At 43.2% G+C, this 14,484-nt stretch overlaps 1 long non-coding RNA gene across 1 annotated transcript in view; it reads left to right on the top strand.

The window, feature by feature from the left end:
* The window catches only part of LOC116076392, a 70,480-nt gene that overhangs the window by 55,390 nt on the left and 606 nt on the right, over positions 1-14,484 (top strand). The window contains exon 3 of the long non-coding RNA XR_004112927.1: positions 2,601-2,685. This is a non-coding gene — a long non-coding RNA (uncharacterized LOC116076392). The remainder of the gene's footprint in view (positions 1-2,600; positions 2,686-14,484) is intronic.

The raw sequence follows: 14,484 nt of genomic DNA, 5'->3' as shown, positions 1-14,484 counted from the left end.
GAAATATGAGACAGACTGACTTACCTAAGAAGAGATGATCTGTGGGTGACAGGTCTGAATCTTCTGGCTGATGACTGAGCGCTGAGCGCTCGTTCTGGGGGTCTGTCTGGAGGGGTCCGTGCCTCGAGCCCCATGTTGGGCGCCACCTGACCTGACCTGCAGGCCAAGTTATTCGGGGGAGCGAGGAGGACCACAACCTGGAATAAGAACGGGCGAGAGAGAAGACAGGACTTAAGGAAGCATTGCTTGTCAAGAGTCGTTTACTTAGTGGAGCAGAGCATATTTAAAGCAAAAATCTTGGAGGGGAGGGGAAGAGGAAGGAGGGAGATGGAAGGTTACAAAATCTTCTGGGGTTAAGCTCCGGGGTGACAGGTGGGGAGGGAGTGGATTTCCGTGAATGTTCTTTTTCTCAGGGCCAAGCTGGATCCTTGTGATTGTCAGGCAGGATGTTAATCTCAGGGTTCTCAATTAGCTGGGGCAGGATGTTTATCTCAGGGCTCTCATGGTTCCCAACATATTCTGATCATGATTCCCCCTCCTCCATCTCCTTCCATATTCTGCCCACCTCCCCATCCACCCAAGTCTATACCCCGTTTTTTTTTCTCTCCCTCTTTAAAACACAAACAAGAAAATGGACAAATACCAAATAAACCAGATTTTCAAAAATTAGAAAAAGAAACCCAAGAAACACACACACACAGACAGACACAAAACTCATAAAAATAGAAAATTGGAACTATATCATGCAACCAAAAGATCAATAAGATAGAAAGTACCCAAACAAAACAATATGAGACAAAAGAAATACACCATTTCAGAGCTTTAGTCCATTCTTGTCATGGCAGGGAGCATGGTGGATCACTGGCAGATATGTTGCTGGAGAAGTAGCTGAGAGTTCCACAGTTGGATCTGCAGGCAGCCAGGAAGAGGGAAATACTGTGACTGGCTTAGACTTTTGAAACCCAGGGACACACTTCCTCCAACAAGGCCACACCTCCTAATCCTTTTACTCTCTGGTGACAAAACATTCAGCCAGTCTATCAGTGTTTCCCTATATTACAACCCCAGCAGCAGTGGGGCTGGATGGACACAGATGGGAGTCCACAGAAGCTTGGGCCAAGACAAATCCTTTTTTCTCCTTTAAGTTGAATTTCTTAGGTATTTTCTCCCATACAGATGAAAAGCAGACTAACACAAAGCGTACTTGCTCATCTTGGTGGTTTATGTGGGAAGATAAGAGCTAGAGAGTTGGCTCGGTGGGTAAAGGTGCTTGCCACCAAGGCTGATGTTATGGATTTGGTTCTTAAGACCAAAGGAAGGAAAGACATGCCTGCAGAGAGTGGTCTTCTGACTTGTGAAAGCTTCCTGAGATTTGTGTGCGTCCTGTTAAAGATAAATAAATGCACATAATTAAATAACGAGATAGGTCTGATCCCTAATACCAAACTATGGATAGTGGTGGTGATCTCTGAGGAGAGTCGGGAACACTGGCTTGCTTTATTAGCGTTGTCATCAAACTCAGTGCCAAGCTACACTGGCCTCCCAAATGGACCCTCTCTTCTTTCAGTGTAATAGCTCTTATGCTTGCTATTGTTATCATTTGACACTCACAATTATACTAATATTTTCATGCCTTAATTAAATCAATTTTCTTTTTTAGCAGTTGAATGGATTCTGCTTTGAAGTGAGAAGCTATCTCAGCCATTGTGAAAAAAAAAAGAAAATAATTTTTTCTTTTGTCAAAACATCAATGTTTTGGTTCTGTTTAACATGAATGGGTAAAACAAAAAATATCTACATGCTGTAGGTTTAGAAGAGTTACCCTGTTACTAGGGTATAGATGGTTATCCACTGATTTAATCAAGCCCCAAATTTGTCTGATTTTTTTCTGAGATATTCAATCTATTTCTGAGAAGATAACATATTATACCAGGAGCTGATGGTATCAGTAGACAGAGAAAAATGCATCAAAGTGGGACAGGAGAACTGATTTCTCTACCCCGCTCCTGTGCCACTTAAAACCATGTTATCTTGGGTGTCAATGAACAGTTCTGTCTCATCTTCATAGTGTGGTGACATGAGGATGGCCATGAAGTCACAACACTCTTTCCAGAACAAACAGCTTTAGGATATGTCACCAACTCTTTGGATCCATGGATTAGAGCACAGACTTTAAAGTACACATAGCAAAAAAAAAAAAAAAATTGACAGAGATACTGACTCACACTAATTCCTTAGGTACAGATAAAGGATGAAGGTCATTTGAAGCTGCGATGAGGTGCACTGAGTGATAAAAAGATTAATAAGAATTAGCAAGCTAGTGCGGCAAATCTAGAATGTCTTAATCCACCTATTAGTATCCCTAAGATAATCTAGGCCCCTCCCCTGATCTTTTTTCTCCTTTCAAAAATATTTGTTGAAGTGTACCATACATACGGTAAAGAACAGAGAGCCAGCTTACATACACACTTAAGTATGTAAACAGAAGCATTTAGGTGTAAGCCCATACTCACATAGCTATCACCTTTTACAAGAAGCAAAAGAGTTTGTGAGACACTCAGTCACCTTAAAAAATGTTCTTTCTGCTTCTTTGCCAACAGTGCCTGTTCCATTATTCTCCATCCATTTCCAGAGGCAACTGTTCTTGTGGTGTTTCTCATTGATGGTCTAGAATGTTAGATGAATGTAAGTGCATGGGGTTTACTGTGGGATGGCTTTTCTTCATGGAACATAGCTATGCTACTGTGTTTATAGGCAATTTAAAAAAAACCAACGTTTAGTATTCTACAGTATTAATATATGTCTTAGTTAGGGTTTTACTGCTCTGAACAGACACCATGACAAAGGCATCTTTTATAAAGGACAACATTTAATTGGGCTGGCTTACAGGTTCAGAGGTTCAGTCCATTATCATCAAGGCAGGAGCATGGCAGTGTCCAGGCAGGCATGGTGCAGGAAGGGCTGAGAGTTCTATTTCTTGTTCAGAAGGCCGCTAGGAGAAGACTCACTTCTAGGGAGCTAGGACTAGGGTTTTAGAGCCTACACCCACAGAGACACACCTACTCCAACAAGGCCACACATCCTAATAGTGCCACTCCCTGGGCCTAGCATATACAAACCATCACAATATATTCCAGCTTGTCTACCTGTGGATGGATGTTTATAGATTTCAGCTACTATGTTTAAGACATTCTCCTAACATGTCCTCTGGTGGATACACACGTTCACTTCTCTTGGAGGTATTCTTAGAGTGAACTTGTCTAGGGGAGTTTAGATATACCGTGTGCTACACTGGGCTTTGTTTTAGGTAGGAAGCTCGCTTGGAATTCTATTTGACTGAGAACACAGTCATTTTGAAAGAATATCAGGAGAGGATTAGAAAGTGGGACCTAAAGAAGAGGTGTACAGGGTGAATTTTGTTTAGACCTGGTAGAGGAACATGACAGAGATGGGGCCAGATGGGCAGAAGGGGTCCCACGTGGGCAGATTGTGGGCTTGGTCCTCAAAAGCACAGGACAGAGACAGAGTCTGAGGTCATGTAGTGTCTGGGTGTGCTGCATGCTTTATGTCAACCTAACATAAGTTAGAGTTATCTGAAAGAAGGGATCCTCAGTCGAGGAAATACCTCCATGAGATCTGGTTGGACATTTCTTGATTAGTGATTGGTGTAGAAGGGCCCAGCTCATTGTGAGCAGTGCTATTTCTGGGCAGGTTGAACAAAGCCATGGGGAGCAAGACAGAAAGCAGCACCCTCCATGCTTCTGCATTGATTTCTGCCTCCAGGTCCCTGCTCTGTGTGAGTTCCTATCTTGACTACCTTTGATGATGAACGGTGATGTGGAAGCATAAGCCAAATCAATCATTTCCTTCCTAAGTTTCTTAATCCAAGTTATGGTGTCTCATTATAGCAGTAATAACCCTTACTAGGACAATGGGAGTTCCTGCTTAGATTGAAGGATTGCTTAGACCTGGCAAGGACAGAGGTAGAGGTGGAGCCCTTGAGATGCATACCAACAAAGCAATGCAGGTTTGGGGCTTAAACAACAGAAGCCTATCTCAGTTGTTTAAGAGAGGAAGTCCTAAGAGGAGAGGAATGGGGAGTGGAGTTCAAGTGAGAAAATGCAGATGTTTCTCAGGGTCCCTGTTGTTCCTGTTTTACCTCTGCTTCCCATAGCTCCTCAGCTGTGATATGCAGCAGGCAGGCTCCCAGATTATTCTAATATGTTGTGTGGTGGGATGAAGAGAGTCTCCTAGAAGATGTTGAGGGTCTCATTCCCAGAAATAACGTCTTTGGACATTCTCAAGTTAAGATTAGGTCACTGGTGTGGACCCTGATCCAATATGACTCTGCCTTTATTACATAGAAGAGCAGGTGCCCAGAGAGGAAAGACACAGAGACTTGAAGGCACAAGGAGACCATTATAGGCAAAGACAAGCAATGCCTGAGGCTATAGATTAGGGGAAAGGTTTGCAACAGAGTCTTTCTCAAAGCTCTGAGGGATCCAAGCCAACCACCTAGAGTTTAGACTTCTTCTCTTAAACAACAGAGACAGGCTTCTGATGTTTAAGCCCCAAACCTGCAGTGCTTTGTTATAATAGCTCCAGGGAAAGTCTATAGTTAGCCACAGCTGAGATTTGCTGACCTGGATGTGTTAGTTGCTCAACTGAACTCAGAGTCTCCCACTGGCTTAACATAGCTTTCTGGGTTACTCTAAATGGTTCATAGGTATGCTCTGTTGTGTTTTGTATGCTCAACAGGTGTGTTAAGGAAGAGAACATTCTTTTCTTGTCTCCCTCCTTTCAACCATCCAGTTAGTGAGGTAACATGGCAAGGAAGTTATTTTCATTGTATATAACCTCCTCTGTTTATGTGCATGTCAGACAAAATTTCCTTAAGGTCTCTTGAAGCTAAGAGCATAGAACAGTTGAGAGTCCCACCCTGTGTTTAGCATACAACTTAGCACAGTCATGCCTTATTTCTAGGTAAGCACAAAATTGGGGTGTCAGTGTACTGGGGACATGGGTCTTAGAGAGGCCATTAACAAAAGGCCTAACCAACTCTGATTTTGAGGAGAAGCTCAATTTTGTATGAGGCATGGACTAAACTCCAATTCCAGGAAGAAAACCACAAAGTCTACTTGAGCAAACATCCGATGACAACCATCCCCCTTAGCAACAGCCAGTCAGGCTACAACAGTAGGGTCAAGATACATAGAGATATCCTAAGACATCCTGCAGAAAATGGAACAGACAGAACTTTTGAATAAGATGCTCTAAATGTACTGATGTACTGTGGCTCTTTAAGAGAAGTTATTTGTTTGGTCTAGGTCTTAATTTATTCATCTGTGAGATGAGAAAGTTTGGAATATGATTGTTAATGTCTCACAAATCTTTAATTTCATGATTTTTTTAAAAAGCATAATTTAGGATCCCAAGGTGATAACTGCCTAGTTTGGGGATAAAGAATATTGCAAATGTTACCAACAAACAGTTCAGAATGATACTTAGCATGTGTCAAATTGTGTGGTGCAAATTAGAGGGCATGTGTAAGGGTAGAGGGGAAAGCAATGAGCCTGGAGCTCTTTAGCCCTTTACTATTTTTCTTGCTACATTAGGCACTCAACAGAGCCCCTCAAACAATGATTTAATGAGAAAGTACTTGGCTTTAGAGATATAAAATGCATTTAGTACATGGAAGGGCTTTGCTCTATGTCTCCTGAAGCATTCTTAATAACAGCACAGAGGTTAGCTTCAGTGTGAGAGGCAGGGAAGGCCTCCATCATTGTAAGTACCTAATCCTTATTCAATAATTGTTAATCTATGACGGTCCCTTCAGAACCTTCAGACTGAACCTAGAGTGCTCAGAACCTCCTAGAATGGTGGGTCTAGGCTTTGGTTTGTGACGGTGTTACATTTCTTCTTCTATAAAGAGTTAGGTAGTGAATGTTTAGAGTTTGAGGGCTCTTAGGCCACCTCCATAACTATTAGCTATACTACCGTGGCACAAAACAGCTCTAGACAATGTGTAGGTTACTGAATGAGGCTCCATGAATAAAAAACTCGATACACAAAACCAGAGGCGGGCTGGATCTGGCCTATGTGCTCTAGATGAACACAAACTTGCACCAATATCCATCTGTAAATGGGGAAAAGAACTCTCACCAGAGCCCCTTCATGGTGTCCTCAGACCGTCCTGTGACCTCAGACTTCCAGTGTCATTGCTTAGAATTACAAACACCCCACCACACCCGACTTTGTATCTTTTGTTTTTATTTATTTTTTGATGGCTGCTTTGAGTTTATTTTCTGCTTTGTGAAAGACACAGTTATGGGGTCAAGGAAACTCAGCGCTGTGGACCAAGAGGGGGGTCTCTCCAGCTCCTGTTGACATTTGTTCAGCCTTCCTATATTACAGGATGGGGTGGGAATGTGGGCTCTGGCCTAGCACCACTTAAGCTTGGGCAGGCTGCTGACTCTGACAGGTCAGGATGGAGCTCTGGTACTGACCTAGCTAGCTTGGACGACTGGTGGGTTTTTTATGGCTTCAGGAGCCAGGCCACAGATGATCGGGCTTCTGAAGGCCTAGGGGGATTCTGCCACGCTGGGGAGTGAGGAACTGCATCTCCTGGGTACTGGGCGCTTTTGCTCAAGCTGTTGCTGGACCAGGAGCCCAGGCATTGCCCATAGTAATTATGTGTAGCAAGGAGCACCTGCAGGAAGGGATGTCTGCTGTGCTTCAGGGCCGAGGCGCTCAGTGGAGACCCCTCCTCATCGACTTTGGTGCAAGTTCACAGGTGGCAACACTTGGTGTGCTAGGCCTTGGAACCCAGTTGCAAGGAAAACCCATGAAATACTGCTACTCTACTATACCGGACTTTTAAAGTGTGGGATCTTGGGATCAATTTCTGGTCTTTATGCTTGCAAGGCAAGCACTTTCCTGGCTGAACTATTTCTCAAACCTCATTAAGCTTCTATTTTAGTGAATAAGTTCTAGTCAATGCATCAAGAATGCTGGTTTCAAGTTGAGACACTAGAGAAATGTTGGTAGTCTGGAGGAAGTATGGTTCAGGGGACAAGTTCTGAGTGAGAGACACTGAGGCCAAAGGGTTCTGAAAAGTGCTTTACAAATTGTTCCATTGATCAATATTTAGAAAATCATAGTCATGGCCACAGGCTGGCAAAGCCTTCAACTCCATTAGGAAGTTCATAAAGACATCTCATTTTTGCCAGCAGCAGAGGGGAGAATAGATTGGTTTTCTAAAGATCTAATTTAAAGTAAATATTGGTGGAGGAAAACGTGTCAGTGGATTCTGCATTCAAAGTTGGGGGCACCTGAGAAGGTTCCAGAACATGAGTTTGTTTGAACAAGAGCTCTGGGTACCTGGCCAAGGATTTTCCATACTGTGATGATACCTGGCAATCAGTGAAAGTTTCTTGCCATCTGTGTCCCTCTCTGAATGGCCATTGCCTAGTTCCACAGTCTCTGTATGTCCCACCCCCATAGAGACAACCTCAAGTGTTGTGAATGTGTGAGGGTTGCGCATTGACCAGAAAGAACATAGCTTTTTAAAATAGGAGATTGGAGGCAATGCAGACATTCAGCATATGAAGCCATTGATATTGCATATTGTTGGGCAGGCACGTAGAAGGGGGCTTCTGCATAGGTGACAGATCATAGGGGAGCCCGTGCCACACAGTTGAGCTGAAACCTGGATAAATCTACCTGCTGCTACTACTACGAGGTAAGTAAAACTGGGAAATGTTGAACTGTTGAGTAAGTCTGAAGCATTCCTGGATTTCTGCTGAAGTAATTATATCATGCTTAGGGAGATAGAGATTCTAACATTAAGCCAGAAATGAAAAGACCCATAACAATTATGATAATAATAGTAGATATTGAAGAATTTCTATTTGTGAGGCACTCCCCAGTTGAGATGTGAACTATCTCATTTAATTCCAAGGTAGAGATGATTACCCTGCTTATTTTTTCAGATGAGGAAATTTGTTTTTGTATGATTTGCTACAAGGGTATGCAGCTAGGAAGTGGCAAAGCCTGGTGTTGGAGCCTGACACCATAGTGTCGTCTTTAACCACACAGTTTCATAGATCATTGCAATAGAAAATGGTGTTGGAGCCTGACACCATAGTGTCGTCTTTAACCACACAGTTTTATAGATCATTGCAATAGAAAATGGTGTTGGAGCCTGACACCATAGTGTTGTCTTTAACCATACAGTTTCATAGATCATTGCAATAGAAAATGGTAAGGACTACCACAGTAGAAACATTCTTTTTAAAGACAGGGTTTCTCTGAGTAGCCCTGGCTATCCTGGAACTTACTTTGTAGACTAAGCTGGCCTCAAATGCAGAGATCCACCTGCCTCTGCCTCCTGAGTGCTGAGGTTAAAGGTGTGTACCATCACTGCCTGGGCAGTAGAGGTATTCTTAACCACCTTTACCAAACTGACTTACTATCTTAACCAATTCTCTTTTTTTTTTGAAGAACATACTTATAGATATTTCTAGAACCTTGAACACTACAGCTTGTTACTATCCAATATGCTTGGATATCACTCTTGCCAGCAGGTAGGTTGTACATGGAAATGATATAAACTCCATTTTTGAGAAATAAAATAGAGAAGCAGACATGTGAGTCTCCTTTAGGAAGAAAATCATTTTTAATTAAAGGGAAAACTAACAAACATCTATTGGATCTCAAATTATTTTCAGTGTGCTATTAAATTGGATTTATGATCTACTAAACCAAATAAAGGGTTTAGAAAGTTGACTAATCAATCAAGATGAAAGTTTTCTGGAAAAAAAGATTAAAATTTGATTATGCTTTCTTATCTCTATCATAAAGAAGAATTTTCTTCTCTGGGTTGTTTTCTTCTATGCACTATGAAGTGAGAGGGACTGCCTTGCTGTCAAACTGTCTTCGTACAAAACTAAACTGTACTCCGAGAACCCATTTTTAATCATTGCACAACATCATAAAACATGCTGGGGTTAGCAATAGTCACAGGCTATAAATTTTACCAACCTTGGTGAATTCAGATATAATCTGTCCTACCATGAACTTTGAAGCAACAAAGAAGTAAATTAAAAAAAAAAACTAAGTTGGCTATAATCAAAATTTTAAAAAAGATCTACTTATTTATTTGTATGCGTGTGTGTGTGTGTGTGTGTGTGTATGTATGTATGTATGTATGCATGTGCTGTGTGAATGTATGTACTGGTGTGTGTCTGAGTGTGTAGAGGCCAGAGGGGTGTATCAGATGCCCTCTATGTCTCTCTGCCTATTCCTTTGAGGCAAGCTCTCTCCCAGAAACCTGAGGCATCTATTTCTCAGGGAGGCTGGAAGCCCGCAGACCCTAGCAACCTACTTCCTCTGTTCCCACTGGAGCTTGGGTTACAGGCATGTATGGGGTGGGATCCAGGATCAGGACTCAGTCCGCATGATTGTGCAGCAAGTGCTCTTAATCTTTGATCTATCTTCCAGCCACTTAATCTGATTTTTTTTTTTTTTTTGTAACTTGAATCAGTGGTAGCTTGGACTGTATGATTCTGTTCCTTCGTTGTGATATTCAACTTCAAATTCTTGTGGCACAGGCTTCGTTTGTCCTCTAAACTGCATGCAATCTGGGTAATAGCTCTTCAGTACTATGGCCAGTGTGTTTCTTACAGATATCAGGGAGTGGGCATCTCAGGAAAGATAGGCTGTCTCTTCCAAGTTGGCTAAATCCTGAACGTGCTTGCATGAAGCTTGCTTCATTCTCTTGGTTGGTGGAATTTTGTCAGCTAAGATCCACAGTCTCTCTGCCATGTGGATGTGCAACAAGATGATGCTATGGTTAGATCATCAGGACTGTGCCAACGATGTCCTTAATTAGAGTGAACCTAGTGCAGGAGTCAGAGAGCAGGTCAGATTGGGAACGGAAGTTCCGCCCTCTCTGCTAGCATAGCTGTCAGTCAGTCACAGGCAAAGCATGCTGGGAACCTTTATAGGCTGAGGTCCTGGCTAGGAGGTGGGACTCATCGCGTGTGTGCAGACTCCTGGCGCTTGGCCCACCTTAGCTGGAATATTAAAACGGGTGCAAACTAATGAGTATGCCATGAAATAAGAAAGTCCTCCATATTTGAGAAGAGAAGGTGATGCTCAAGACTTAGCTCTATAACTGGAAGTGCGGTAGAAAGGGAGCTATGTGATGGCAGAAAGTAACTCGGAGGATAAGAGTGAGTCCTCCGTCCGTCTGTTTGTGGCTTCGAAGGTAGAAGCAGTCAACTGAGATGCTAAGAGAGCAGCCACTCACTTCCCAGTTAATAATCTTTGTTAGGTTAGAGTTCTAAAAGAATTTAACAAGACCAAATAATCAGTGCTTCATAATAAAACATATGTAAAGCTGGCACTGGTTGGACATAATTAGTTTTTAGGGTCAGAATTCTAGAGGTTGGGTGAGGGGCCTGAGTTCCCAGAGCCTGTGAGCGATAGCGCTGAGCTGCAGCTGCTTCTCTACATTAGTGTTATGCACCGGGCGAAGGGATCAGCTTGTGGCCACAGATGCCCTTTAAGACATGTTTAACCCATGTTCAGGGTTTCATTCTCACTTCTCAACACAGCTGCGAGTTCAAGGAGAGCCTATGTAATCAGGACGGGCTCAGTACTTAGGGTCGCCATCTTGAGTGATCGGGATGGAGGGGGTGTGTGTGTCATGAGGTGACCGCATCCTCAGCAGACCGCTTTCCTGTGGTGATGGAAGTCCTTGCTGACCATGTTATTATTCATGGTAACAATGTGAATTAATTATTTATAACGTTTTCCTCCCAAGTGAATGTAATGGAACAAGGATCTTTATGCAAGGGCTAGACAAATTTTGTCCTTCTACCTTATATAATGGAAGGCATTTTCACCAGTTAAAGATAATTGCTATCATTAAATATTGATAGAGTAGTTTTTTTTTTTTTTCTAGAAGGGAAACAACTCTGAGAAATGTAATCATTGTGTCATGTGCTGGACTTTTTCTCCAATGGGAACTGGGCTTCAAGGAGGAAAAAAACTCTTTGGAAGGAAAACGACTATTTATTTATTCATTTGTTTATTTATGTTTTAATAGCCGACCTCTCAGGTGCCATTACTTGAGCTGTGAGAAAAAGGAGACATTTTGCAAGCCAAAAGTGAAGAGAGAAGGAACACTTTAAAAGACTAAGCCAGAATTTAACTACGAGTATTCTCTGACCTTGGGCATCCTGCCCAGAAAAGAATGCAGAGGAAACTCGGCTTCTGCAGCAGGAGCGGGCTGGTTAGAAGGGAGCAGTAAAGGCCTTTGATGTCACTGTGTACCAGGCAGTCTCAGCTTGAACACCTAACCTCGAAACAAGAGCAGCTTCATGGCTGGATAGAGAGGTGAATGGATCTCTACTGGGATCAGCTTTGACTGACACAGTCTAAAGAAGGAAGAGGCAGCCCCCAGGATCCTTTCCACTCTAGTCTTGGCTGGCCCCAAGGAAGAAACACCTGTGCCCTCCTCTTTTCCCAGGTTGGCCTGGGTGGTTTTGGTTTTGATAAATATAAAATGAATTCATTCACTTACTTCCTCTTCGAAGAGGGGATTTGAAGAGGCCATTGGAACACCAAGGGTGAGCGTGAAGGAAGGGGAACAACTTTAGACAGGGCAATGATAGGTCTCAGGAACAAGGGAAGAGAGAGGCTCGCCTGGTTCCATTGGGATGCTGTGAGCACAGGACACTGTTGAAAACAAGATCACTCTGTGTGTGTGTGTGTGTACGTGTGTGTATGTGTATATGTGTGTTGTGTGCGTATATATGTCTATATGTGTGTATGAGTGTATGCATGTATATATGTATGTTATATATGCTGTGTATATATTTGTGTGTATGTGTATTCGTGTATGCATATGTGTGTGTATATACATGCATGTGTGCATGTGTGTGTGTGCACACACGTGTGCGTGTGGTTAGTAGCAATCTCTTACCACTGGGGAAGTCTGCAGTCCCTGTTCACCAATCCACAGGTTTGAAGGAGTGTTGCATTCCAGGAAGCCTATTGTTTTCCTCAGTTGCCAGGGAACCATCCCTCCACTGCCTCCCCCCATACTCTGTCACTGTGACTGCTGTGGAGGTAGACACTGCTTTACCAGCACATGGAGCAGTGTGGCTTTACTTCTGGCTCAGCCTGCTGGAGGCTAGGCTGTGGCTTCACTGATGTTTCAATGATGGGGTGGAGTTCTTTTGGGGTCGTTCTTTTCCCATATCAGTGTTTTTTTTCAAGTTTCTGTCAAAAGAGAAGAACCCAGCAGAAGAAAATGTATATTTGTAATGGGGAAAAAATGTTTTGAATGAATCAAATATCTTAGAAATGGAGGACAGAAAAGATGAACTGTGGGTATGTGTATCTATGTGTGTGAATGCATGTGTGTATGTGTGAAGGAGTTTGTGCATGTATGTGTGAGTGTGTGCATGTATGTATGTGTGAGTGTGTGCATGTGTGTATGTTTGAGTGTGAGGATATGTATATATGTGAGTGTGTGCATGTATGTGTGTGTGAGTATGTGCATGTATATATGTGTGCATGTATGTGTGTGTGAGTGTGTGCATGTGTATATGTGTGTAAGCATGTGTTATGTTTGTATGTGCATGTATACATTGTGTGTACATGTGTGTGTGCACATGTGCGCCACAGGACAAGCATGGGGGTTGGAGGAGCACTGTGTGGAGTTGATCTTTTCCCTCCAGCTTCTCAACCTCCAGGGATTGAGCTGAGGCGGTCAGGTTTGCTTAGTAAGCATGTTCTCCATGAAGCCATCTTGCCAATCCCCCAAATGGAAATTTTTTTGTTTCTCAAAATTGATGTCACCTTTTTTATTGGCCACACTACTGAACGGGGAACAAGTTTACTAGTTGTAAAGTAATTTTAAACTTGTTCTCTCATGCTTTCCTGGGTACTTTGGAATTTAGATAGTTTGTCAGATGATAGGTTCCTTGGGGTAAGTGTTCAGCCTTCTAGTTTTCCATTCTCCTCTGCCTTTCTTCTAAGGTGGATCATGTGTAGGATATGGGACATTGTTTCAGCAGGGGCGAGGCAGATGAGATTTAGGCCCTCACTGGCGCTCACTGTACAGTGGCTGAGTGATGTTGGAGGCATCATTCGTACATCAGACACCCAACTCTGAGTTCATGCTATTCCTTTGGCTGTGAGACGCTTGAATACAGTTTGTAATCCATCTTACTGTGGTCCTCTGCAGGCACTCCTGCTTGAACCCATCCTGCCTCTGAGCCCCTTGTCCTGAACACAGGAGACATCAGGCCTTTCCCTTCCTTGTCCAGATCTTGGTGTGCCAGGAACATTGTCTGAATGAGACACATTTCTTGCCACGTTACCTAGAGTGAGGCCCCACTGTGGTTCTCTTGCAGGGTCCCCAGGTGGTGAGCAGGCAATGTTCAGTCACTCCTGTGCTCCTGCTTCTGGATGCTTCTGTGCCTTCTTCTCCTAGGGTCCCCTTCTGAGACGACAAGTGAGTCACTGCCTTCAACTGCCCTCTGCCATGTCAGAACTGAAAAAGGACTTTGCTTGTTCCTCTTCTTGCTTGGCAGGGACTTCTTCAGTGTCACTCTTCTTCCTCCTGGGGTGACATTTTCTTTCCTTTTCCTTGATGCCACAACAATGGGACAGTTGTGGGGGAGCCCTGACCACACAAGTGATAGTTTCATAAATGTTTGTCCCACTTTAAGCCGGGCATGGTGGTGTATGGCTGTAATCAGAGCACTTGGTGGGTAGAGAGAGGTAGGAGCGTTTGAGTTCAGTGCTAGTCTGAGCTATCTGGGGAGATCTCAACTCCCTAAAAATGACAACCGAGTCACATAGAATAGCAACTGATAATCAGGGCAAAGTTGGCTGAATTGTCAGGGGAGCCTCCTGTTAGTCCCTCTGGTCTTCACAATCCTTAGAGGAACTTCCTCTTGAAATGGTGATCAAGGAGTGATGTTGGTCGAGTACTGTTTAAAGTTTACGATTGAAACATGAAAACAACAAAGATTGGAATGAGAACCCTTTGCCCTGCCAGTGAAGCATCTGCAGTGTTTGCTTTAGAAGTTACTATTAACACCCTGTCCTTAGAACTTGAGAGGATGAAACAGTCTGGAAAAACAAATTACAATTTGGCTGAAAATGTTCATGTTTGACTTTAACACGTTCACAGGGAGTCACGGCAAGCTCACGGTGTTCTCTGTAGGTGCTGATTCAGATCAGCTCCTGAGAGCACAGAACAGAGGCCGTCTGTCTTTCATGCAAAGAAACACCACAGCGATGATAAAAGTATAGTGTTGGGGAGTAGAACACGAGTTTTACCTGTTTTGTGGTCAGTAGCTGCTGGACATACTTGTGGATTGGAGCTCACGTGATAGTGAGGATTTTTAGGTTTCACAGACTTGCACTGCATTGGTTTTGTGAGCTGAATCCTACTCATAA

Source organism: Mastomys coucha, unplaced genomic scaffold (assembly GCF_008632895.1).
Source record: "Mastomys coucha isolate ucsf_1 unplaced genomic scaffold, UCSF_Mcou_1 pScaffold4, whole genome shotgun sequence".
Taxonomy (NCBI): Eukaryota; Metazoa; Chordata; class Mammalia; order Rodentia; family Muridae; genus Mastomys; species Mastomys coucha.
Note: the sequence above shows the minus strand (reverse complement) of the source record. Positions and strands in the feature narration are given on the sequence as shown.